The sequence below is a fragment of the Narcine bancroftii genome, chromosome 10 (assembly GCF_036971445.1).
Source record: "Narcine bancroftii isolate sNarBan1 chromosome 10, sNarBan1.hap1, whole genome shotgun sequence".
Classification (NCBI taxonomy): Eukaryota; Metazoa; Chordata; class Chondrichthyes; order Torpediniformes; family Narcinidae; genus Narcine; species Narcine bancroftii.
In genome coordinates this window covers 14,591,525-14,612,792 of record NC_091478.1, presented here as the reverse complement: position 1 = coordinate 14,612,792, position 21,268 = coordinate 14,591,525, and the positions used below count along the sequence as shown (strand labels likewise).

The window sequence follows — 21,268 nt, the reverse complement described above, 5'->3', positions numbered from 1 at the left end:
ACACAAAACTACTTTGGCATAATGTTAGTAATCTCTTTACATCTTTCTGCAATCACTGTTAAATCAGCACACACAGGAGTACCAAGATTCTGAAAGGCATTAATGTCAACATTAGGCAAATTCTTCAATAAGCAACTGAGAGACACAAGCTAAACGATGTTTTTAGGCTCGTAGCAGTCTGAAAACGAGCGAAAAATAGGAGAAATGAGCTTAATTTGAATTCCATCTACTTTCTTGCTCAATCCTCCAATGCGCTTCGAGGCAGGGATGATGGACTCTCTCTTTTGAAGTAGGAAAAGGGCTTCACAAATACATTAGAAGGTGGGGAAATTGTCACAGTTACAAAGTCAGTGTTACTCTTCCATAACGTTGACCTCTCTTCATGTCTTTCAAATCTCAGGTGTTGAGATATGTCAGGTAGTAATTTCAAGCAGGGTAATTTAGCAGAAAAAAAAATCTGATTTTCTGATCATTTTTGAGTTGTTGTCAAAGAACTGAGTCTAATTCCTCTGAAGAAGATCGCCTATAACCTCAGAACAGGTAGGATGTATTTTTAAGAATATGGAATTCATACCTAAGGTACATCGGGGTAAATCTTTAACGATTTCTCCCCCTCTTGTCTCTACCCACCCCCACTCTGGTGCTTGAGGCACTGAGGACCCTAGATAAGTAAGGTTATTTGTCCCTTGATGGGAGTGGGGTTTATCTGAGGTGAAGCCAATCTTTTCTTATTTTTCTTCTTTCTTGGAGGGGGGGGGGGTCTCTCTATTATCTCTCTATCATCTTTTTCTCCCTTTGGTTCAACATGGACGTTGAATTTGCATTTCTGTAGAATTATTATAATTTTTCTTGATAATAATTGAATCACTCGTTGACTCTTCTTTCCCACTTTCTTTAATAATCAACATGCAGATCGATATTTATTTATTTTAATATTATGGATATTGATGTTTTACTTTTTGATTATTCTTCATTTTGACTGCACGTTGATTGAAAATCCTCAAAATAAAATTTTTTAAAAATAAGAACTCTGTCACAGAGATTGCTCTCTGTAACGGAAAAATTCAGTCTCACATACACTGCAATTGAAAAATTAGGTCTTTTATATTGAGCTATTCATGCATTGAATCCAAATATGCCCCTTTCAAGTCAGGACTTGGGTCTAAATACGTCAGAGAGGATGTTTCTTCTTCTTGGAATTAAAGTGGCAGTTCAAACTTAGGTTCTGGTGGATATGCTTCATATCATCCTCACATCCAGCAATGGGACATTCATTTTCCCAATTTAGAAGGTGCAAGGTGAAAATTTGCACTGTTCATAGTGGAGCAGCAGTGTTGTTACTGCTCTTCATGTAGAATTGCAAAACATTATCTAAACCATACAAATAAATTACATCCTGATGGATTAATGTTTTATAGTTTATGTAAATCCTTCAGTTTTTGACATTTCCTGTGTCGATCATGTAACTGGTAATTTTTCAAGAATAACATGGGCTGGGATTGGTTATTGAAAGAGAAAGATCAGCCATGATCTGATAAAAGGCAGTGCCTGGCTCGACGGGCCATTTGTCCATTGTCTTAACGTGAGATATTCCAGCAGCAAACTCCCTTCACCTGATTATACCATTTTATCTCCTATGTTCCTTTGACACATCTATTTTGTCTCCAGGAAGAAATAATTTATTAAAGATGATAAAGTTATCGTCCTTGCGTCAACACCTCATTATTTCAGGAGAACTTAAGTCACTGTTTAAATCACTGAGAATAACAGAGGAGTAAATGCACCATGTTTTAAATATGTAGCAGTTTGAACGGGTTTCACTGCACAGAAGCAAGTGCTGGTTCGGTTGCTAATGTGCTTTGATCAGGAGTTTCTTCACCAGTGATAATTAATTTCCACCATCTAACTGAAAACTGTAAAAGCTGGCAATAAAAGGCTAATCTTCAAAGTTACAATGAAAAGGGTTTAAAACGGGCTTTATATTTTCTCTATACTAAATCAAATTTTGAGAATTTAATGACTACATACTATTAACCGTCATCATCTTGTAGAGCAGATAACTTTATCGTCTTTAATAAATTATTTCTTCCTGGAGACAAAATAGATGTGTCAAAGGAACATGGGAGATAAAATGGTAGAAGCACATGCACAGGCCCTTTAACCCATTGTGGATTTGATTTCAGATTTAATGTCACACACATGACATCGCATACAACACTGAGATTATTTTTCCTGTCGGTGAGGCAAAATTAACATATTGGTAGTCCCAAAAAAAGCTGTATGCAGCATACACATGTAAACAAATAAAGAAATGTAAACAAACTGACTGTACAATGCAACGAGGGGAAAAAAAAATCAATGAAGTGCAAAAGTAAGTGTCATTAAACGAGTCCCTGATTGTTGTTGAGGATGTGACAGGCTGCAACCAAAGGAAAACACAGCCACAATACTGTTTGGGGCCACACAGCTTTATTCCACTCACATAAATATTTAATTGGCTCCTAGCTGTGGGTGCAGTGATCCCGGAGAGGGAGAGAAAGAGAGCACACGGTCGGGACCTCGGCTTTATACCATGGGCCCTCTGGGCCCCCCCTGGTGGTCGGATGTCATTAGGCCGGGTGTTGTGTCTCTAGGCCACCTATTAGCCGAGAGATGTACCACAGCCTATCATCACAGAGGAGTCTGATGGTGAAGGGGTAGCAGCTGTTTCTGAACCTGGTGGAGTGAGTCTTGCGGCCCCTCTAAACCTCGTTGCTGACCATGATACCAGTTAGCCTAATCCCATCTGCCTGCATGTGGCTGATAGATCTCTATCCCTAGGGTGTCCAGGTGAACTCTGAATATCTCAGCCTGACACCACAAGATGTTTGTATTTCCTTGACGATGAATTGAAAGTGTTTACTCCAGCAGCATAGGTCGTATGAGGGACTGTCCTGGTATCTCCCAGTAAACTTAGGAATCCATCATTCAAATTCTGTTCTACAATTCCCACAGCACCAACCACTAAATCTCATACACCCACTCCTCTACCACCCCTTCTGTGCTTTTAAATCTAGTTCGATGTACAAGTTGAGAATCACAGTCAGCTATGAGGAAGTGTACAGGATAGAGATAGATCAACCAGTTGAGTGGTGTAACAATAACAAACTTGCGCTCAACCTTAGCAAAACCAAGTCATGATTGTGGACTTCACGAAGAAATTAGTCCTCATCAAGGGGTCAGCGGTGGAGAGGATTAATAACTTCAAATTCCTGTGTGTCATTGTAGAGCTCGTCGAAAGAATCAAAGACTTGTTGATCCAAACCAAGGCTTTTATTAGCAAAAGACAGGAGCTCTTCACAGGTGGCCGACCAGTCCAGAATGATCCGACCTGGCTAGGGACACAACCCTTTAAGGCCCAGACAGTAGGCGTGGCTTAGCTCTCAGCCAATCGCTGTAAGCACAGTCTAGATACTGTAACTATATACACTATATAGATTGGTGCTAGATCTGTACTATCACAGTCATCATCTCTGAGGATCTGTTCTGGAGCCTCCATGTTTTAAAAAAAAAATATATTTTTCACACTATGAACTATATTAACCAAAATACACACAAACATCTCCCTCTTGAATATACACAGTGTCATTTTCTCCCCTTTTTCTCCCTCCCTCTTTCCCACCCCCCCTCCCTACCCACTAAACATTCAACATATACAATACAATAAAACCATTAAACAATGTCATCACACATTGAAAATAAACAAGAAAATTGTGTCATCTACTTTTACACACTGGGTCAGTTCATTTCATCGTTCTATCATTTTAGGAGGTGGAGGTCCGTGGTAGGCCCTCTCTGTTGTGTTCCATGTACGGTTCCCAAATTTGTTCAAATACTGTGACATTATTTTTTAAATTATGTAATTTTTTCCAATGGAATACATTTATTCATTTCTATGTACCATTGCTGTATTCTCAGGCTCTCCTGATTTCTAGGTTGACATTATACATTATTTTGCTACAGCTAAGGCTATCATAATAAATCTTTTTTGTGCTTCATCCAATTTGAGGCCTAATTCTTCTTGTATTACTTAGAAGAAAGATCTCTGGATTTTTTGGTGTGTTGCTTTTTGTGATTTTATTTAATACCTGATTTAGATCTTCCCAAAACTTTTCCACTTTCTCACATGCCCAAATTGTATGTACTGTTGTTCCCGTTTCCTTTTTACAGCGAAAACATCTATCTGAATACTGTTGGGTCCCATTTATTTAACTTTTGGGGCGTGGTGTATAGCCTGTGTAACCAATTATATTGTATCATGCGTAACCTCGAGTTTATTGTATTTCTCATAGTTCTGGAGCATAGCTTTTCCCATGTTTCATTTTTATCTTTATGTTTAGATCTTGTTCCCACTTTTGTTTGGGTTTACAGCTTATTTCATCATTCTTTTTCTCTTGGAGCTTGATGTACATGTTTCTTATAAATCTTTTAATTATCAATGTGTCTGTAATCACATATTCAAAACTGCTTCCTTCTTGTAACCTCAGTTTGCTTCTCAATTTGTACTTTAAGTAGATTTTCAGTTGGTGGTATGCAAACATTGTACCGTGAGCTATACCATATTTGTACTTCATTTGTTCAAAAGATAATAATTTATTTCCCAAAAAACAATTTTCTATTCTTTTGATCCCTTCTCTCTAGGAAAGGTTATCTATTGTGAAAGGGATTAGTTGATTTTGCGTCAATAATAATTTTGGTAGTTGGTAATTTGTTTTTTTTCCTTTCTTCGTGAATCTTCTTCTAAATGTTGAGCAGATGTTGCAGTACTGGTGAACTTCTATGTTGCACCAGTTTTTCATCCCACTTATAAAGTATATGTCCTGGTACCTTCTCCCCTATTTTATCTAGCTTTAACCTGGTCCAGTCTGGTTTTTCCTTTGTTTGATAAAAATCTGATAGCTATCTTAATTGTGCTGCTCTATAATAATTGAACTTTGGTAGCTGTAAGCCCTCTTGTTTGTACCATTCTGTTAATTTATCTAGCTCTATCCTCTGTTTTCCCCCCCTTTCCATAAGAATTTCCTTATTATTTTCTTTAGCTCATTGAAGAATTTCTCTGTTAAGGGAATTGGTAACGATTGAAATAGGTATTGTATCCTTGGGAAGATGTTCATTTTAATGCAATTTACCATTCCTATCAGTGTTAGTGGTAAATCTTTCCAATGTTCTAAGTCATCTTGTAATTTCTTCATTAATGGCTGATAATTTAATTTGTATAGATGGCCTAGATTATTATCTAGTCTAATACCTAGGTATCGGATTGCTTGTGTTTGCCATTTAAATGGTGATTCTTTCTTAAACTTTGTGACATCCGTATTATTCATTGGCATCGCTTCACTTTTATTTGCATTGATCTTGTACCCCAATATTTCTCCATATTCCTTCAATTTCTTATGTAATTCTTTTATTGATAATTCTGGTTCTGTTAAGTATACTATGATGTCATCTGCAAATGGACTGATTTTATATTCCTTCTCTTTTATTTTTATCCCTTTTATTTTATTTTTTGTTCTTATCAGTTCTGCCAAGGGTTCTATAGCTAAAATGAACAGTGAGGGAGATAGTGGACATCCCTGCCTAGTTGACCTGCTTAATTTAAATTGGTTCGATATATATCCATTTACTGTCACCTTCGCCAATGGTGCCTTATATAATGCTTTAATCCAATTAATATATTTCTCTGGTAGGTTGAACCTCTGTCGTGGTTTGAATAAATAATTCCATTCTACCTGTCAAAGGCTTTCTCTGCATCTAAAGCAACCGCCACTGTTGGCGTCTTATTTCCTTGTACTGCATGGATTAAGTTAATGAACTTAGATATTGTCCATTGTTCGTCTTTTCTTAATAAATCCAGTTTGATCCAGTTTTACTATTTTTGGTACACAGTTGGCCAATCTGTTTGATAATAGTTTTGCTATTATCTTATAATCTGAGTTAAGTAGAGATATTGGTCTTTATGTTGCTGGTGTTAGTGGATCTTTCCCCGTCTTTGGTATTACTGTAATTATTGCTGTTTTGCATGAATCTGGCATGTTTTGTGTTTCTTCAATCTGGTTCATTACTTCCAAGAGAGGAGGAATTAATAAATCTTTAAATGTTTTATAGAATTCTATTGGGAGTCTGTCCTCTCCCAGTGTTTTATTGTTCTTTTTTTTAATAATATAGCCTGTATTTCCTCTATTTCAAATGATTTTATCAATTTGTTTTGCTCCTCTTCTTGCAATTTTGGTAATTCAATTTTAGCTAGAAACTCATCTATTTTGTCTTCTTTCCCTTCGTTCTCAGTTTGGTATAATTCCTCGTAGAATTCCTTGAAGTTTTCATTGATCTCTGTTGGGTTATATGTAATTTGTTTGTCCTTTTTCCTTGATGCCAATTCCGTTATTTTAGTTTGTTCTGTTTTAAGCTGCCAAGCTAGTATTTTGTGCGTTTTTTCTCCTAGATCATAATACTTCTGCTTTATCTTCATGATGTTCTTCTCCACCTTATACGTTTGTAGTGTTTCGTATTTTATTTTTTTTGTCCGCCAATTCTCTTTTTGTTGTATCTTCCCTTGTTGCTAGTTCTTTTTCTGTACTTGCTATTTCCCTTTCCAGCTGTTCTATTTCCCAATTGTAGTCCTTCTTCATCATAGTTACATAACTTATTATCTGCCCTCTGATGAAGGCTTTCATTGCATCCCATAATATAAATTTATCTTTCACTGATTCCATATTTATTTCAAAGTACATTTTAATTTGTCGCTTAATGAATTCTCTAAAATCCTGTCTTTTAAGTAGCATGGAGTTTAATCTTCATCTATACGTTCTTGGTGGGATGTCCTCCAGCTCTATTGCTAATAACAGGGGTGAGTGATCGGATAACAATCTAGCTTTATATTCCGTTTTCCTAACTCTCCCTTGGATATGGGCTGACAACAGGAACAGGTCAATCCTTGAGTATGTTTTATGTCTACTCGAATAATATTAGTATTCTTTCTCCTTTGGGTGTTGTCTCCTCCATATATCCAAAAGTTGCATTTCCTGCATTGATTTAACCATAAATTTGGCTACTTTGTTCTTTCTGCTAGTCTTTTGTCCCATTTATCCATCTTTGAATCCAAATTAAGGTTAAAGTCCCCTCCTATCAATATATTCCCCTGCGTATCTACAATCTTCAAAATGATATCTTGCATAAACTTTTGATCCTTTTCATTAGGTGCATATATATTGAGCAAATTCCAAAATTCTGAATATATCTGACACTTTATCATTACATACCTCCCTGCTGGATCTATTATTTCCTCCTCTATTTTGATTGGTACATTTTTATTGATTAATATAGCTACACCTCTGGCTTTTGAGTTATATGATGCTGCCATTACGTGCCCTTCCTAGTCTTTCCTTAATTTCTTGTGTTCCACTTCAGTTAGATGCATTTCCTGCATGAATGCTATATTTTTTCTTTTTTCAGTAAATTTTATAGCCTCTTCCTTTTGATTTGGTTATGTATTCCATTAATATTTATAGTCCTATAGTTCAACATGGCCATTTCAAATTTTGTTTACATTTCATTTCCACTTCCTTACCACCACCTTTCCCCTTTTCCCCATTTTAATTTCTCAGTTTTCTTTTTTTTGAACGCACTGTATGACAACACTTCTAAAACATAAAATATTTTAACCATTCCCACATCTAAAATTCCCTTAACTCCCAAAATGTCCCCCCCATCTCTGAGTCGCCCCTTGTCCCTTGTTGGGCAACCACAACTCCCCTCTCCATTCGGACTGTGAACCCGTTCGCCAGTGTCAACGGATTTTGCAGTGACTGTTATTCTCTCCCACCCAACCCCTCCAGAAAAAAATTTATCTTCACATTACAACAAAGCTCCCCTTCGTTTCTTCTCTTTTTCTTTGTGCTTTTTATTATTAATTTTTTAACCCCTCTTTTCCCCCCTTCTCCCTTACTTCTCTTTTCTTCCCTCCTTTAGTTCTTATTTATACATTTTTACTTCTTTATTTGTTGTTTGTCGTCATTCTTTGTTCTTGTTACATCTCTTCATCTCTCTTTCTGTCTTGCAAGCATTCTGCAAATTCTCGTGCTTTCTCCGGATCTGAGAACAGTCTGTTTTGCTGCCCCGGGATAACTATTTTAAGCACTGCTGGATATCTTAACATAAATTTATAGCCTTTCTTCCATAGGATCGATTTTGCTGCGTTAAATTACTTTCTCTTCTTCAGGAGCTCAAAACTTATGTCTGGGTAGAAAATTTTTTTTTGACCTTTGTATTTCAGTGGTTTTTTTGTCTTATCTCATTTTATTCATTGCTTTCTCCAATATATTTTCTCTTGTCGTGTATCTCAGGAATTTTACTAAAATGCATCTTGGTTTTTGTTGTGACTGTGGTTTTGGGGCTAATGTTCTGTGTGCCCTTTCTATTTCCATTCCTTCCTGCATTTCTGGCATTCCCAGGACTTTTGGGATCCATTCTTTTATAAATTCTTTAATTCTTCATTGAGGCCCACTATCTTTATATTGTTTCGCCTACTATAGTTTTCCATTATATCCATCTTCTGAGCTAACAACTCCTGTATTTCTTTAACTTTTTTGTCACTTTCTTCCAATTTTCTTTTTAAGTCATTCACTTCCATTTCTACTGCCATTACACGTTCTTCCACATTTTCTAATCTTTTGCCTACATCTGCTATGACCAGCTTTATTCTACTCACTTTTTCTTCTGTACTTTTCATTTTTCTTTTCATTTCACTAAATTCAAATGCTTACATTTGTTCTTGAAAATTTTTTAAATCTATGTACTGTCCATTCATTTTACCTTCTAATCCTTTCTGCAGAGCTTGGTGTTCTCCCTCTTCTTCTGTGTCTGCTCTTGGGTTTGTGTCTTCTATTTCTCTTCCTTGTATCTGTGTCTCTTCTGACTTTCTTGTTGAACTGGTTGTCTCAGTTTGTTGACAATTATGTCTTCTTCTGGGTTGGTTATCTGTTGTGTTTCTAGATTCATTTTTTCTTTCTCACCCCTCCTGTTCCTGTTGTTTTCTTTATCTTCCAGCTGGGAGCCCTGCTGTCGGGTCTCTCTCAGATGTTCGTGCTGTGGAGTTTCACTCCACAGTTGGTCCCCCCTCCCGTCGGTGTTGTCCTTGTCGTGCACATCGCGCATGCAGTTGCGCACCCCTGTTTGGCTCCGTGAGCCATTTTTGCAGTCCTGCAGTTAGTGGGTCGCATCCCTGCGGGGTCTCCACTAACCTTGGGGAGTGAGTTCCTCTTTCCACGGCGGGTCCCTGCTTTTTCATGCAGGTAAGGCCTTCACCTTTCTCTTCCGGCGTCTTTCTTTCTTTTCTTCTCGTTGTTTTTGGCTTTTCTTTCTTAGGTGCCATTTTCTCCACACCTTTATTTTTTATTTGTTGTGATTTGTGTGTCTGGGGTTTTGCTTTTTCGTCACTTTTTTCCTTCTTTTCTGGAGAGGGCTGGTATTCTCCTACTGGCCACTACTCCATCATGTGACTCCTCCGTCTGGAGTCTCCATGTTGATGCAATCCTGATAAAGGTTTGCCAGTGGCTATATGTTGTGAGGAGTTTGAGAAGATTCAGTATGTCACTAAAGACTCTCAGAAACATGTACAGATGTACCGTGGAGAGCATTCTGGCTGGTTGCTTCACTATTTGGTATGGAAGTGCCAATACTAAGGACAAGAAAAATTCCAGAGGATTGTTCACTCAGCCTGTGACATCACGATCTTGAGTCTTCACTCCATCGAGGACATCTACAAGAGGTGGTGTCTTAAGAAAGCAGCCTCTATCCTCAAGGACCCCCATCACCCAGGCTATGCCCTCTTCACTCTGTTACCATCAGGAAAAAGGTACAGGGGCTTGAAGGTGCATTCCCAACGGCTTCTTCCCCTCTGCTATCAGATTCTTGAATGCACAATGAATTATAGGGCACTACCTTACTTTGTCTTTTTCTTGCACTATTTTCATTTGTAAGGTAGTTGATATAAAGGTTCGCACTGTGATGCTGCCACAAAGCAACAAATTTTGTGACATGTTCATGACAATAAATTCTGGTTCTGATGTTTCTTCACAAGAAGGTATAGAAAAAAAACTTCAATTAAGTTTTGATCCGATTGAGAAGTTCTTTCAAAGATATGATGCTGGGATTGAGATAGTATTTCTTTGGATGCCACTGGAGTTACCAACATTTATGAGATCTTAAAGTTTTAATACAATAATTTCTTTAAAACTTTTTTCCATTTTTGCCATCTTCCAACCCTTAAAATCCCTTATTGTTGATGTGATTGATCTTACTGATGCATAATGAACGTTGTTTCTCAGCCTTCCTTCATATAGATTTGTTAGGATGTGGTTCTCAACCTTTTTCTTTCCACTCACATACCACTTTAAGTATTCCCTTTGCCATCAGTGCTCTGTGATTAGTAAGGGATTGCTTAAGGTGGTATGTGGGTGGAAAGGAAAAGGTTTGAAAAGCACTGTTTCATTCATACCTAATTGATTTGTTATGTGCACGGTCTCATACTTCCAAAGGAAATGGGCCAATGACAATTTTTCTCAAGCAAAATATTTCAGTAACAATTGGGTCTAGAGCAGTGATTCTCAACCTTCCCTTCCCACTCGCATACCACCTTAAGCAATCCCTTACTAATCACAGAGCACCCATGGCATAGGGATTACTTAAAGTGGGATGTGAGTGGAAATAAAAAGGTTGAGAACCACTGCCCTACAAGTTCATGCTATAAGCAAGGAGCCTTGATTGTCAGCAGAGTAGATAAGAAATGTATGACTTTCGCAAGACTGATTTTTGTTTGAAGCTTGTACTTTTCTACCTTTTGAGGTAATTGTTCAATCTTATAAAATTCAAATACTCTATCATTAATTAAATTCAAAATGTAAGGTTAGAATAAAATAAATATCTACAATAGATATTTTAATAAGAAATAGACAAATACATAATACTGGAAGAACTGTTCTACTTTAAAAAAAAGTTTGCGGGTGAAAATAAACCACTTTTATGATATTCAATATCCATCCTTGCTTCTCTTTGGCAAAGGAAGTGAATTGAAATCATTGAATAGTACAGTTTCATTATATTAGAATAGAGGTTGGTCCATTAAAATTAATGAAGACAGATAAGGAAATGAAAAACAAACAGGATCACAGAGAAGAGCCATAGAGACTAGAATGCTAGACAGTTTAATTTGATTGCCAAGAAATGACGAGAGATTAAAATTGGATCGGCAGGAAAGTTACCAATTAAAAGGTGCATTTATAAGAAGAAATAAACAAATAAAATGGATATTTACAAGAATGAAAGAATGAATGGATTCAATGAAAAGTTGAAGGCCATATAATTGCAATAGATAACAACTCTTGGCTCTGTAATTGCCATTGTTGCTCTGTTAATAGTATACTAGAGGTTACAAGACTTATTCATCAACAATTATGAAAATATTTTCTCCTTATACTGACATTCATTTTTACGTAAATTATCAACCACCACGCAGTCAGAGTGTGATTGCTTTGAGTTGAATAGCCTGTTCAATTCTGATTATGCTTTGCTTTACCTACTTAAGTTAAACTCGAGCAAATTTCTCTCCAAAGCTCTTGGCCATGCGACAAGTATAGGCATGGAGATTCTTGCCTCTGGAGCTCGTAAGGCTCCATCTGGTGGAGAAAGGTGCAGCTGAGGGTGTTGCTATTTGTGTGTTATGGAATGATAATACCCAAATAAGGACTGCACAGCATAAATTGTACAAATATTAGTTTTAAAATCATAATATGCTGATAACATATGGATTTTTGCTTTGCTTTTTTTTATTGTACAAAAGCTTGTATTTAAATTCTATTCAAAGATGGAAGGAGGCCTCTTTAGACTATCCAGAGTCTGCTTGGCTGGAGAGAAGGCCCATTCTCTGACTAATTCTCTCTGCTACCCATTCTCTGTATACTTCCATCAACTGCTCCTTCACTCCCCCACCTCTCCACTGCATTCACCTGCCCGTGCACACAGATTTGAATGCTCACCTCACACCAACATCCCAACCCCTTTTAGAAGCAACTAAACATTTATTATATTTATAAGAATGAAAGATAATGATTGGATTCAATGAAAAGTTTGATGTCCAACTATTGTTCAGGAAGAGCCCCTACTCCTGTGCTACACCCACCACCTCCATCACCCAAGACCCATTCTTCAAAATAGTTCCATTGGATCTTATACATTCACATGAAGGAAAAGATGGGTCTCTGTTTAAAAATCTCAGGTGAAATAAGGCCATCTTTGAAAATGCAGCACTCATGTGGGGCTGCATTAGAGCCAGATAGATTTTGTGTGCAGCTCTCTGGAATGAGATTTGAACTAACTTTGCAATCTAACCTGAGAATGAGCTTGTCCAAAAGCATGAAGAAACATGTTAACATTTGGAAAGAGGTGGTAATATGTTTTGCTGTTAACAAAGAATAAAGTACATCCCCTCAAAATAGGAAATCGAAGACCTGTGAAGGAGACCAGAAGAACACACACAATGCAATTGTCTCAGTACAATTTGAGCAATAGGTTAAAGTGAGTGCGAAACGGTGAGGTGGCTTGTGTTTCATTTCTCAGTATTTTGTGATCCTTTGTACACTGGAAGGATGAAACATAGATTGGATGATCGCGCAATGAAACTCCTCCTTCAGTAGACGAATGAGGTGCTGAACTTGTGATTGCCTGCACTTGAATTCATCACCCCTTTTCCTCTGACTTCTTGTTCATTCTGCTCCAATGAAGCTCAATGGAAGCCCAAGGGTTGAACCCAATTTTTAATTATTTAAGATTCTTTGTTACAAAATCCTCATCCTGTGAGAAAAGTGTTTCTGGAAGCAGATGGGCAGGTTCATTCTTCAATGTAATGAGCACAGTTACTGAGTACAGGATTGCAATGCTCACAAGGAAGGGCAGCATGTTAGGTATTGGTGCGCTTTCTTGATTATTGCATTAACATGTTTATCCCAGGTTAAGTTATTGGAGATATTTATTTTCAAGAACTTCATTTGCTTTAATTCCCATATAAAATTCATAAAGCTATAAATACCCACGTGATCTTAAGGAGTACAACTGTAAAATATACTATCAACAATTAATTTTAATTGTGCTTACGACTGGATTTTAATTTACAAGGACTTTGTTCTATTTAACTTCAACTGACATCAGTTAACAAATGCTTATTGCATACACGTCTTTATTTTCCTGCAACGATCTTTGAATTAAAATATAACAATTTTGAATAAAGGGACATGTATTTATATGTCCCTGTTTGAATGATGAAATTTTTAATATGTTTTCATATCTTTTACCCATTCTCCCCTTGGAGAATTTGTCTCGGTTAATAGCTATTTGTTACATGCTTGCCGTTGTTTATTACAATTTAAAGTGGTACATAGTGCATATTTGTCTAAGGCTAAATTGTCTCGCTTTTATTCTGATGTGAGCTCCTGGTGTGACAGGTGTGTCCTTAATTCATCCGTTCTGGTCTTGTCCTAGTTTAGAAAAGTACTGGAGAGAGGTTTTCCATACTTTGTGTCAAAAAATATTAATATAGATTTAACACTAAACCCTTTGGTGGCCCTCTTTGGTACAATGGGAGGGAATGATTCTTTTTTATCTCTGGTTCAGAGTCGCGCTATCTCTTTTGCCTCTCTTTTGGCGAGGCGAGCGATTTTACTGAAATGGAAGGATGCTGCCCCACTGACTCGTGATCAGTGGTTGCGTGGCATCATGTCCTGTTTGAATATGAAAAAGATTTGTTATTCAATTAATAATTCAGATACAAGATTCCAGAAGTTATGGGGGGTCATTTATAACTCACTATCTTACTTTATAATGTCACTTCAATGTTATTAAGTTGTCTGATTTGTACCATTTCTGTTTTTTTTATTTGCTTTTTTTGTTTTTCTTTTAATACTAATATATAGCATCTGGCAAGGGCTTTTGAGTTTTTCTCCTTTACTATTTTATTCTCTTTTTTGTTATTAGAGTTTTTTCCCTATTTATAATTTAGAATATGAATTATAAATATGATTTAAAATTCATATGTTTTTGTCATACTGAATGCCTCATTAACTTTGTGTAACTATCCATATCATCTTATTGAATTGCACCTTCTTTTGGGCAAGTTCTTGCTTAAAATCAATAAAAATATTTTAAAAAGAAAAGAAAAAAGAGAATTTGTCAAGTGAATGTCAGAATGGATGTCATCTATTGTTAAAGATCTTTGAGTTGTATTATATATGCAGTTGCTTGGAATAGTTAACTCCAGATAAAATAATTTAAATAGTAGCCTATTGTTTGATATTGGCTCCAAAGCTATTGTCCAACACAACTATTAGTGTAATCCCATCAATCAGCCTTGGTATTTCCATTCCCCCCCTCTTGTGTGGGAGGAAAGAAAATTATTGTTAAGCTGTCTATACCCATCCATCACATTGCTGAATAACCTGCATATTAATTGGTGGATGGCGTGACTCTGTGTAGCTATTGCACGATTAAAGCCTAATATTCATCTTTGAGATGTTAACCTGTTAGCAGTTGATGAGCAAATCAAATGCTTTTTGATGGAAAGTTACCAACTGTGATCATTACTAACTTATTGTCTGAGTTTGTTGTAGGTATGATTGAGAGAAAATGTCAATAGGGAAAGTACAAGATTTATGGAAATCATGTTTTGAATAAGCAACTCTCTTTAAGTATAAAAAGGTTCTGGGAGCACTCAGCCTGCCTTACCTCATCTGTCTATAGGCAGAACTATTAAAAATGCATCTAACTTTTCTGTAGCTGGGATCTTTGCACGAGTAAACAGATGTTTGTTTCATTTCACTCTTCAGCTTAAAAAGGAATCTATTCCATTCCCTAGCCACTTTGTTTTTTTCTTGTCGGTCTCCTTTTTCCTCAACTAAAGCGTTGTTATCCCATTTTCCACATAACTGTTCTTAAATCTTCCAAGAAATGCAGTGATACTCCAAACGTTCACTCTCCGCTGCCACCACATTTAAAACATCATCTTCCACCAGTTTTGCTTCTTGGCTCCTATTCTCCCCAGTGCAACCTCTGCTTTGAAGAATCCTCATCTTGGCTCCTATTCTCCCCAGTGCAGCCTCCGCTTTGAAGAATCCTCTTCTTGGCTCCTATTCTCCCCAGTGCAGCCTCCGCTTTGAAGAATCCTCTTCTTGGCTCCTATCCTCCCCAGTGCAGCCTCCGCTTTAAAGAATCCTCTTCTTGGCTCCTATCCTCCCCAGTGCAGCCTCCGCTTTGAAGAATCCTTCTCTTCTTGGCTCCTATCCTCCCCAGTGCAGCCTCCGCTTTGAAGAATCCTTCTCTTCTTGGCTCCTATCCTCCCCAGTGCAGCCTCCGCTTTGAAGAATCCTTCTCTTCTTGGCTCTTATTCTCCCCAGTGCAGCCTCCGCTTTGAAGAATCCTTCTCTTCTTGGCTCTTATTCTCCCCAGTGCAGCCTCCGCTTTGAAGAATCCTTCTCTTCTTGGCTCTTATTCTCCCCAGTGCAGCCTCCGCTTTGAAGAATCCTTCTCTTCTTGGCTCTTATTCTCCCCAGTGCAGCCTCCGCTTTGAAGAATCCTTCTCTTCTTGGCTCTTATTCTCCCCAGTGCAGCCTCCGCTTTGAAGAATCCTTCTCTTCTTGGCTCTTATTCTCCCCAGTGCAGCCTCCGCTTTGAAGAATCCTTCTCTTCTTGGCTCTTATTCTCCCCAGTGCAGCCTCCGCTTTCCACTGCTGATTCGTGTGCAGGAACGCGCGGCACAACATCTGCACATTGACCACTTCCTTTCCTGCCATCCAAGACCACTCTTTCCAGGTGACACATCAAATAATTTGAACTCACAACATTCTTCCTTGTTCCTATTCTAATGGAAGAATCGATGTTCACTTTCGATCATTTCATGGAATATCTCCACTCAGTAACTCTCAGGTTTTGGTTGCTCATATTGTAAATCTTTATTCCCCTGATTTCTCATACTTGTGTAGTTTTAATGTATCTCTGTTTAAACATTGAGTACACTTCAGGCTACAGTCACCATTCCCATTTTTTTTAAGGTTACAACTTGTGGGATAAGAGGGTGTCACTTTCAAGCCTAACTTTTGATAGAACAGCCTTTGAGGAGGTAGCAAAGGGCTGATTTCTTGCACTGCTGCCATTGATTTAGATTTGTGGTTTTCAAACTGCCCCCAAACTTGCATTCCACTTTAAGCAATCCTTATACCATGTGCTCTGTGATTAGTAAGGGATTGGTTAAAGTGGGATGTGAGTGGGAAGGTTGATAACTACTATTTTAGACACAATCTTTACTGAAATATTTTGTTTGAGAAAAATTGTCATTGGCCCATTTCCTTTGGAGTTATAAAACTGTGCACAAGTCAATTAGGTACAATTAAATCAGTGGTTTTCAAACTTTTTCTTTCTACTCACATGCCACCTTAAGCAGTCCCTTACTAATCACAGAGCACTTATGGTATAGGGATTGCGTAAGATGAAATGTGAGTTTAAGGGGGCAGTTTGAAAACCACTGATTTAGAGGAAGGGCTGCTAATATATTTCAAAGTCAGAATCACATGCAGCTTACATACAATGGCATTAACTTACTTCCAGTTCCCTTGACCTTCTAAGTCTAATGACTAGCAGGTGCTAATGAAGCAACCCTGGTGAATTGCTGGGATGAATTTTGTTGTAACCTAGGTCCCTATGGTGGTATGACTGAAGGGTTAAGTTGATTAATAAGATATCCTGGATAGTACTGAGTGTGGATGGAGTTTCTCTCAATTTTGCAGGTGGACAATATTCCGATCCATGTTGATAAACCTTTGGAGTATCAGGATGCGAGCCATTCTCTGCAGGATACCCAGCCTTTGCTCTGCTCTTGTATTCATGGCACCTGTCCAATGTCCCAGTGTTGATGCTATTGATGTGAAGTGTTAAGAGGAAGTGATAATCTCCCTTTTTGGAAATGAACATTGTCTGCCCCTTGGTATAAACTGCATCTTGTGAGTTGTAAATGGAATATTGAACAATCAGTAGTCAACATCTTCACTTCTGACCTCATTGTGAAAGGAAGCTAATTGATGAAATATCTGAAAATATTTGGACACTGTCTACATCAATGCCCATCATGATGTTCTGGGGCTGAGTTGACTCCAGCCAGACCCATTGACTTCAGTGTTAGTAGTCATCCTAGATGTGAAGGATTATAATCCCTTTTGTTGAGTTTATCCTCTCATGCACTGCAGATGCTGGAATCTTGAGCGATGAGAAGATAGAAAAATATCAGCAGAGCAGGTACCATCTTTCCAGAGTAATGGGCAGTCAACATTTTGAATTGGGACCGTTTTTGCAACTAAAGTGAGAAGGGGGCGATATCAAGCAGAAAAGGGGGAAGGCGCTCTTCCGTGGTGGATAAATGTATCTTCAGCAAGGGAATCAGATTGCCATCTCACACAGTGCATATTTTGTGTCCTTGAGTTTCTGACATGTACTTTTCACTATGAAGAAGAGGTTATTCAGTAGGTGTGGGACGGAGTTGTAATCCGAAAGCTTCTTTGGCTGTGTTTGATATGCCAGGTGACTGGATGGGATCTGACATCAATCACTGAGAACCCTTTTGATCCCAATATCATGATGTAGAGTGTTAGCTCTGCTCTGTGGCTGGTAGAGAATATTAGAGGAATCTGGGATGTTGGCTTCAACTCTTACTTGCAGGTCTAGTCAGTGAGACAGCTCTCCCAATTTAGATACCAGTTCCTGGATATGTGTGATGACTTTTCAAGGTCAAAAGACCTGGGAATGCCTTTGTTTCTTATTTTGTACAGGCATAACTTTTTGATACAGCTGAATGGCTTACTTCATGGACATTATTGCACATTGGATTTTTTTTTTAAAGATATCTTTAACTAACAGAAATTTAATCCTTCCACACCAGCTGTGGAATTTCACCTTTCATCTCCAAATCATTCCGTGCAGACTTCTGTTTCACTAGTTCAGTAACTTAATTGCTATACCATTGTCCATCACAATAATATTGGCCTCTTGGTATTTACACCTCTTGATTTTCTCTGTTTGACACATTGTCGCTTGAGCTTTGTACTGTTATCCGTTTTGCTCTGTTAATTTCTCCTGTCTTTTATTACAGATTTTCCCTTTAGGCTGCTCGCCCCTTCATCTATATTTGCTTTAAACATATTACACCTTCCAACTTTTCCCAACAGTGAACTGTGACAATCTTCCTGAAGGATTAAAGGTGGAAAAATAAGCAGATTCTTTCTCCAGTTTTATGGTTCTTGAATATATTGAACATTTCTCTTTTTATTTCCAACATCCAATATACTTTGGTTTCCAGGTTTTCAGAATTTACTGTGCTTCATGTACAGCAACTTTATATCCGTTTGCAATACAATGAGTACAAATATTTCCAATGAAATAACACTGTGCTAAAGCCTAACTGCAATTACATAGGAAGTTAAAGGTAATACTGTACTTAGAATACCCTAAACAGTTTTGACCAATCTATATAAAGAACTAATTACAGTAAAATTCTAATAATTTGCTGTCTGTACTATTCTGAAATCCCAGTAGTTCATCAGACCTCTCGCCTGCCTCATTGGAGTTCCAGCTCTTGCGCTCCCATCCCATTCACTGGGCCCTGGGATCATTTCCTACTCACTGGGCTCCAGTTCCTATGCACACCTCAAGCCTCCCTGGTTCACTAGAAAATATATTGTAAGACAATGCATGTAACATATATATAAAAAGTATGTTAGGTTATAAATAGAAATAGCATCCAATTATCCATAAAATCTACTCCAGCATGACTAAAACTTCAAGACTGTTAAATTAAAGGTTGATTTGGAGGGGGTACATGGAGTACATTAATTTTCTAATATTTGGAATTATCATATGAGTAGACCTCATTAGTCCGATTTCCACTCTAACTTTGATAACCCTGATTATGTTTCTCTCACCATCTCCTCTTTGATTCATTTTACCATACTCCCTCTAATGGGAGATTTTTACAGAGGCCATTAGCTGAACAGCATGTCTCTTGTAAGTTCAGGTGTTATGTATCTTTATCTTTGCTATATAAAGCCTGCTGTCTGACCTGCTGAGTTTCCCAAAAACTGTGTTTTCACTTCAATTACAGTATCTGTAGACTTTTGTTTCTTACTCTGGGAAACAAGAGTGCCCAGGGCTCAGTACACGGTCGTAAAGAATGTGGAAACTGCATCCAGTTCGCCCCAAGACAGTTGAACCCAAGTCCCTGGAGCCCTGAAACAGCAACTAATTGCACCCCCAATCTATTCAAGGTAAAGATTGATAGATTTTGGGTGATTAAGAGATTATACGTGAAGTTGAGGGTAGAATGGTGGAGCACATTTGAAGAACTGAGCTTCCTTCTATTTTTATGTTACTATACAAGTATTGAATTGGTACAGTTTAATATATAAAATTTTAAATTAGCACACTGTTCAATGCAGTTGGATTATAAGTAAGACATTTGCCATAGAGCATCAAATATTCTCCACACAGCAAACAGTGCAACTGCAACTGAAAATGTACCAGAAATCAAGTTACATCGAATGACATTGCACACTTGGACAAAAAATAATTAGTTTTTCGAGAAGTGCATAACCATTTTCTAGAAAGAGTTCTGTAAATTTATATATGGGCTTGTCTAGCAAAAGAAATACAAAGTTTTGCTCATTGCCCTAAATTAAATTGGGAATACTTTACAAATATTCAGAAATAGACAAGAAAAAAGTTTTTAAAAATTCTTTGGTTTTACTTTGCAATTCTCCTATCTTGAAAAAGGTACAAGATTAATTCCAAGCCGTCAAAAGAACTGGCTGTAGCTTAATGGTATCAAATTATTTTATAGTCCAGGGTTCAAAATAACATCATTATGAAACTCTTATCAGAACTCCAAATGGTTTTGCTTTTACTCATCATTTAAACTATGTGTATTTATAAACTCTTAATATACTAACATCCCTTATCAAATCATATATTTCTCTATTAATTTTTTCATTCAACTCAATTCGTACATGTACTTTGAAAGAAGCTTAAATAGATACAAACCAAAAGCGCATTCTTTTTACCACATTCATAATTCGATATACCACTTTAGGACTCTGCTTCCAAGCCACATCTGTTTGTATTTTAATAATAAAATTACACTCATTGTGACTGTAAGATGCCATAAAGGTTTCTCACTGCTGTAACTAATTTTTACTAATGATTAGTAAAACATTGAAACTGAGCCAAGAATTGCACAAAGATCTTTCACAGTCAGTATTTGATATAAAAGCCTGGTTACATACATTTTTCTTGTGGTTTTACCTGAATATTTTTACCACAGAAAGTGTTTTAAAAATAAATTTTCAGTTACAATTTGCAGAATATTACTGATAAAGATGTAAACTTACTTTAAATGAAGAAAGTGCAGGGCAAAAGAAGTGTGGGTTAATACAGTACGATTCTGATTATCTGAAATGGTCGTGACCGGGTCTATTCCATTTAAACTATATTTTCAGTTAAATGGTCTTTTTTTTTTAAAACAGCCCATTAGCAACAGAAAATCATTTATAACAGTGTTTAAACAACAAACAACAAGGAAAGGTTTTTAAAGCAAGAAATAATGTTTTATTCTCACAAAAAAAGAACCTGAACAAAAAACACCAAAAAACTCAATTCTATTCAGAGGGTTTTCCAAAATTTTTTCAACCTGTAACATCAGTTCAGCTCCAAAGAAAATTTCAGATAACTGAGGATATTTTATTGTTTTAGATATCCTCAGTTATCTGAAATTATTTTGGAGGTGAAATGACATAATTTTGGCTTTGAAATTTTTTTGGATAAATGAGGATTCTGAATTTTCTGAAATCCTCAATTATCCAAATTTTTTTTTAAAGAGCTGAACAGATGCCACTTATGGATCCAAAAAATTTCAGATAACCGAGGATTTCGGATAATCGGAATTGTACTGTAGTTGAGAATGGAACATTTTCTCATTTCAAGCATAATAAAAAAAAAGGCACAAAATAAAGCTTCCTGCATTTTTCCCAAAATGAATCATAGTTGTAATTACAAAAGTTTGATTACTATTTCCATTGGTTTCAATGGAAAATAATGCCAAGTTGGAATTTTCTCAACGTCATGTCAACGTCTTTGTCTGTAGTAGATTCAA

The 21,268-nt window shown here is 37.1% G+C and overlaps 2 protein-coding genes across 7 annotated transcripts in view; one reads left to right on the top strand and one right to left on the bottom strand.

Moving 5' to 3' along the window:
- Positions 1–21,268, bottom strand: part of nhlrc2 (NHL repeat containing 2) — a 96,782-nt gene that overhangs the window by 1,525 nt on the left and 73,989 nt on the right. The window contains exon 12 of one of the 5 annotated variants that reach the window (XM_069900000.1): positions 18,113–18,790. The exons of the other annotated variants lie outside the window; for them this stretch is intronic. The gene's annotated coding sequence lies outside the window, so the exon portion shown is untranslated. Of the gene's footprint in view, positions 1–18,112; positions 18,791–21,268 lie in introns of those variants that run through there. 5 annotated transcript variants of the gene reach the window in all.
- The window catches only part of ccdc186 (coiled-coil domain-containing protein 186), a 124,299-nt gene that overhangs the window by 94,752 nt on the left and 8,279 nt on the right, over positions 1–21,268 (top strand). Inside the window, exon 19 of one of the 2 annotated variants that reach the window (XR_011345352.1) lies at positions 19,226–19,388. The exons of the other annotated variant lie outside the window; for it this stretch is intronic. The gene's annotated coding sequence lies outside the window, so the exon portion shown is untranslated. The remainder of the gene's footprint in view (positions 1–19,225; positions 19,389–21,268) is intronic. 2 annotated transcript variants of the gene reach the window in all.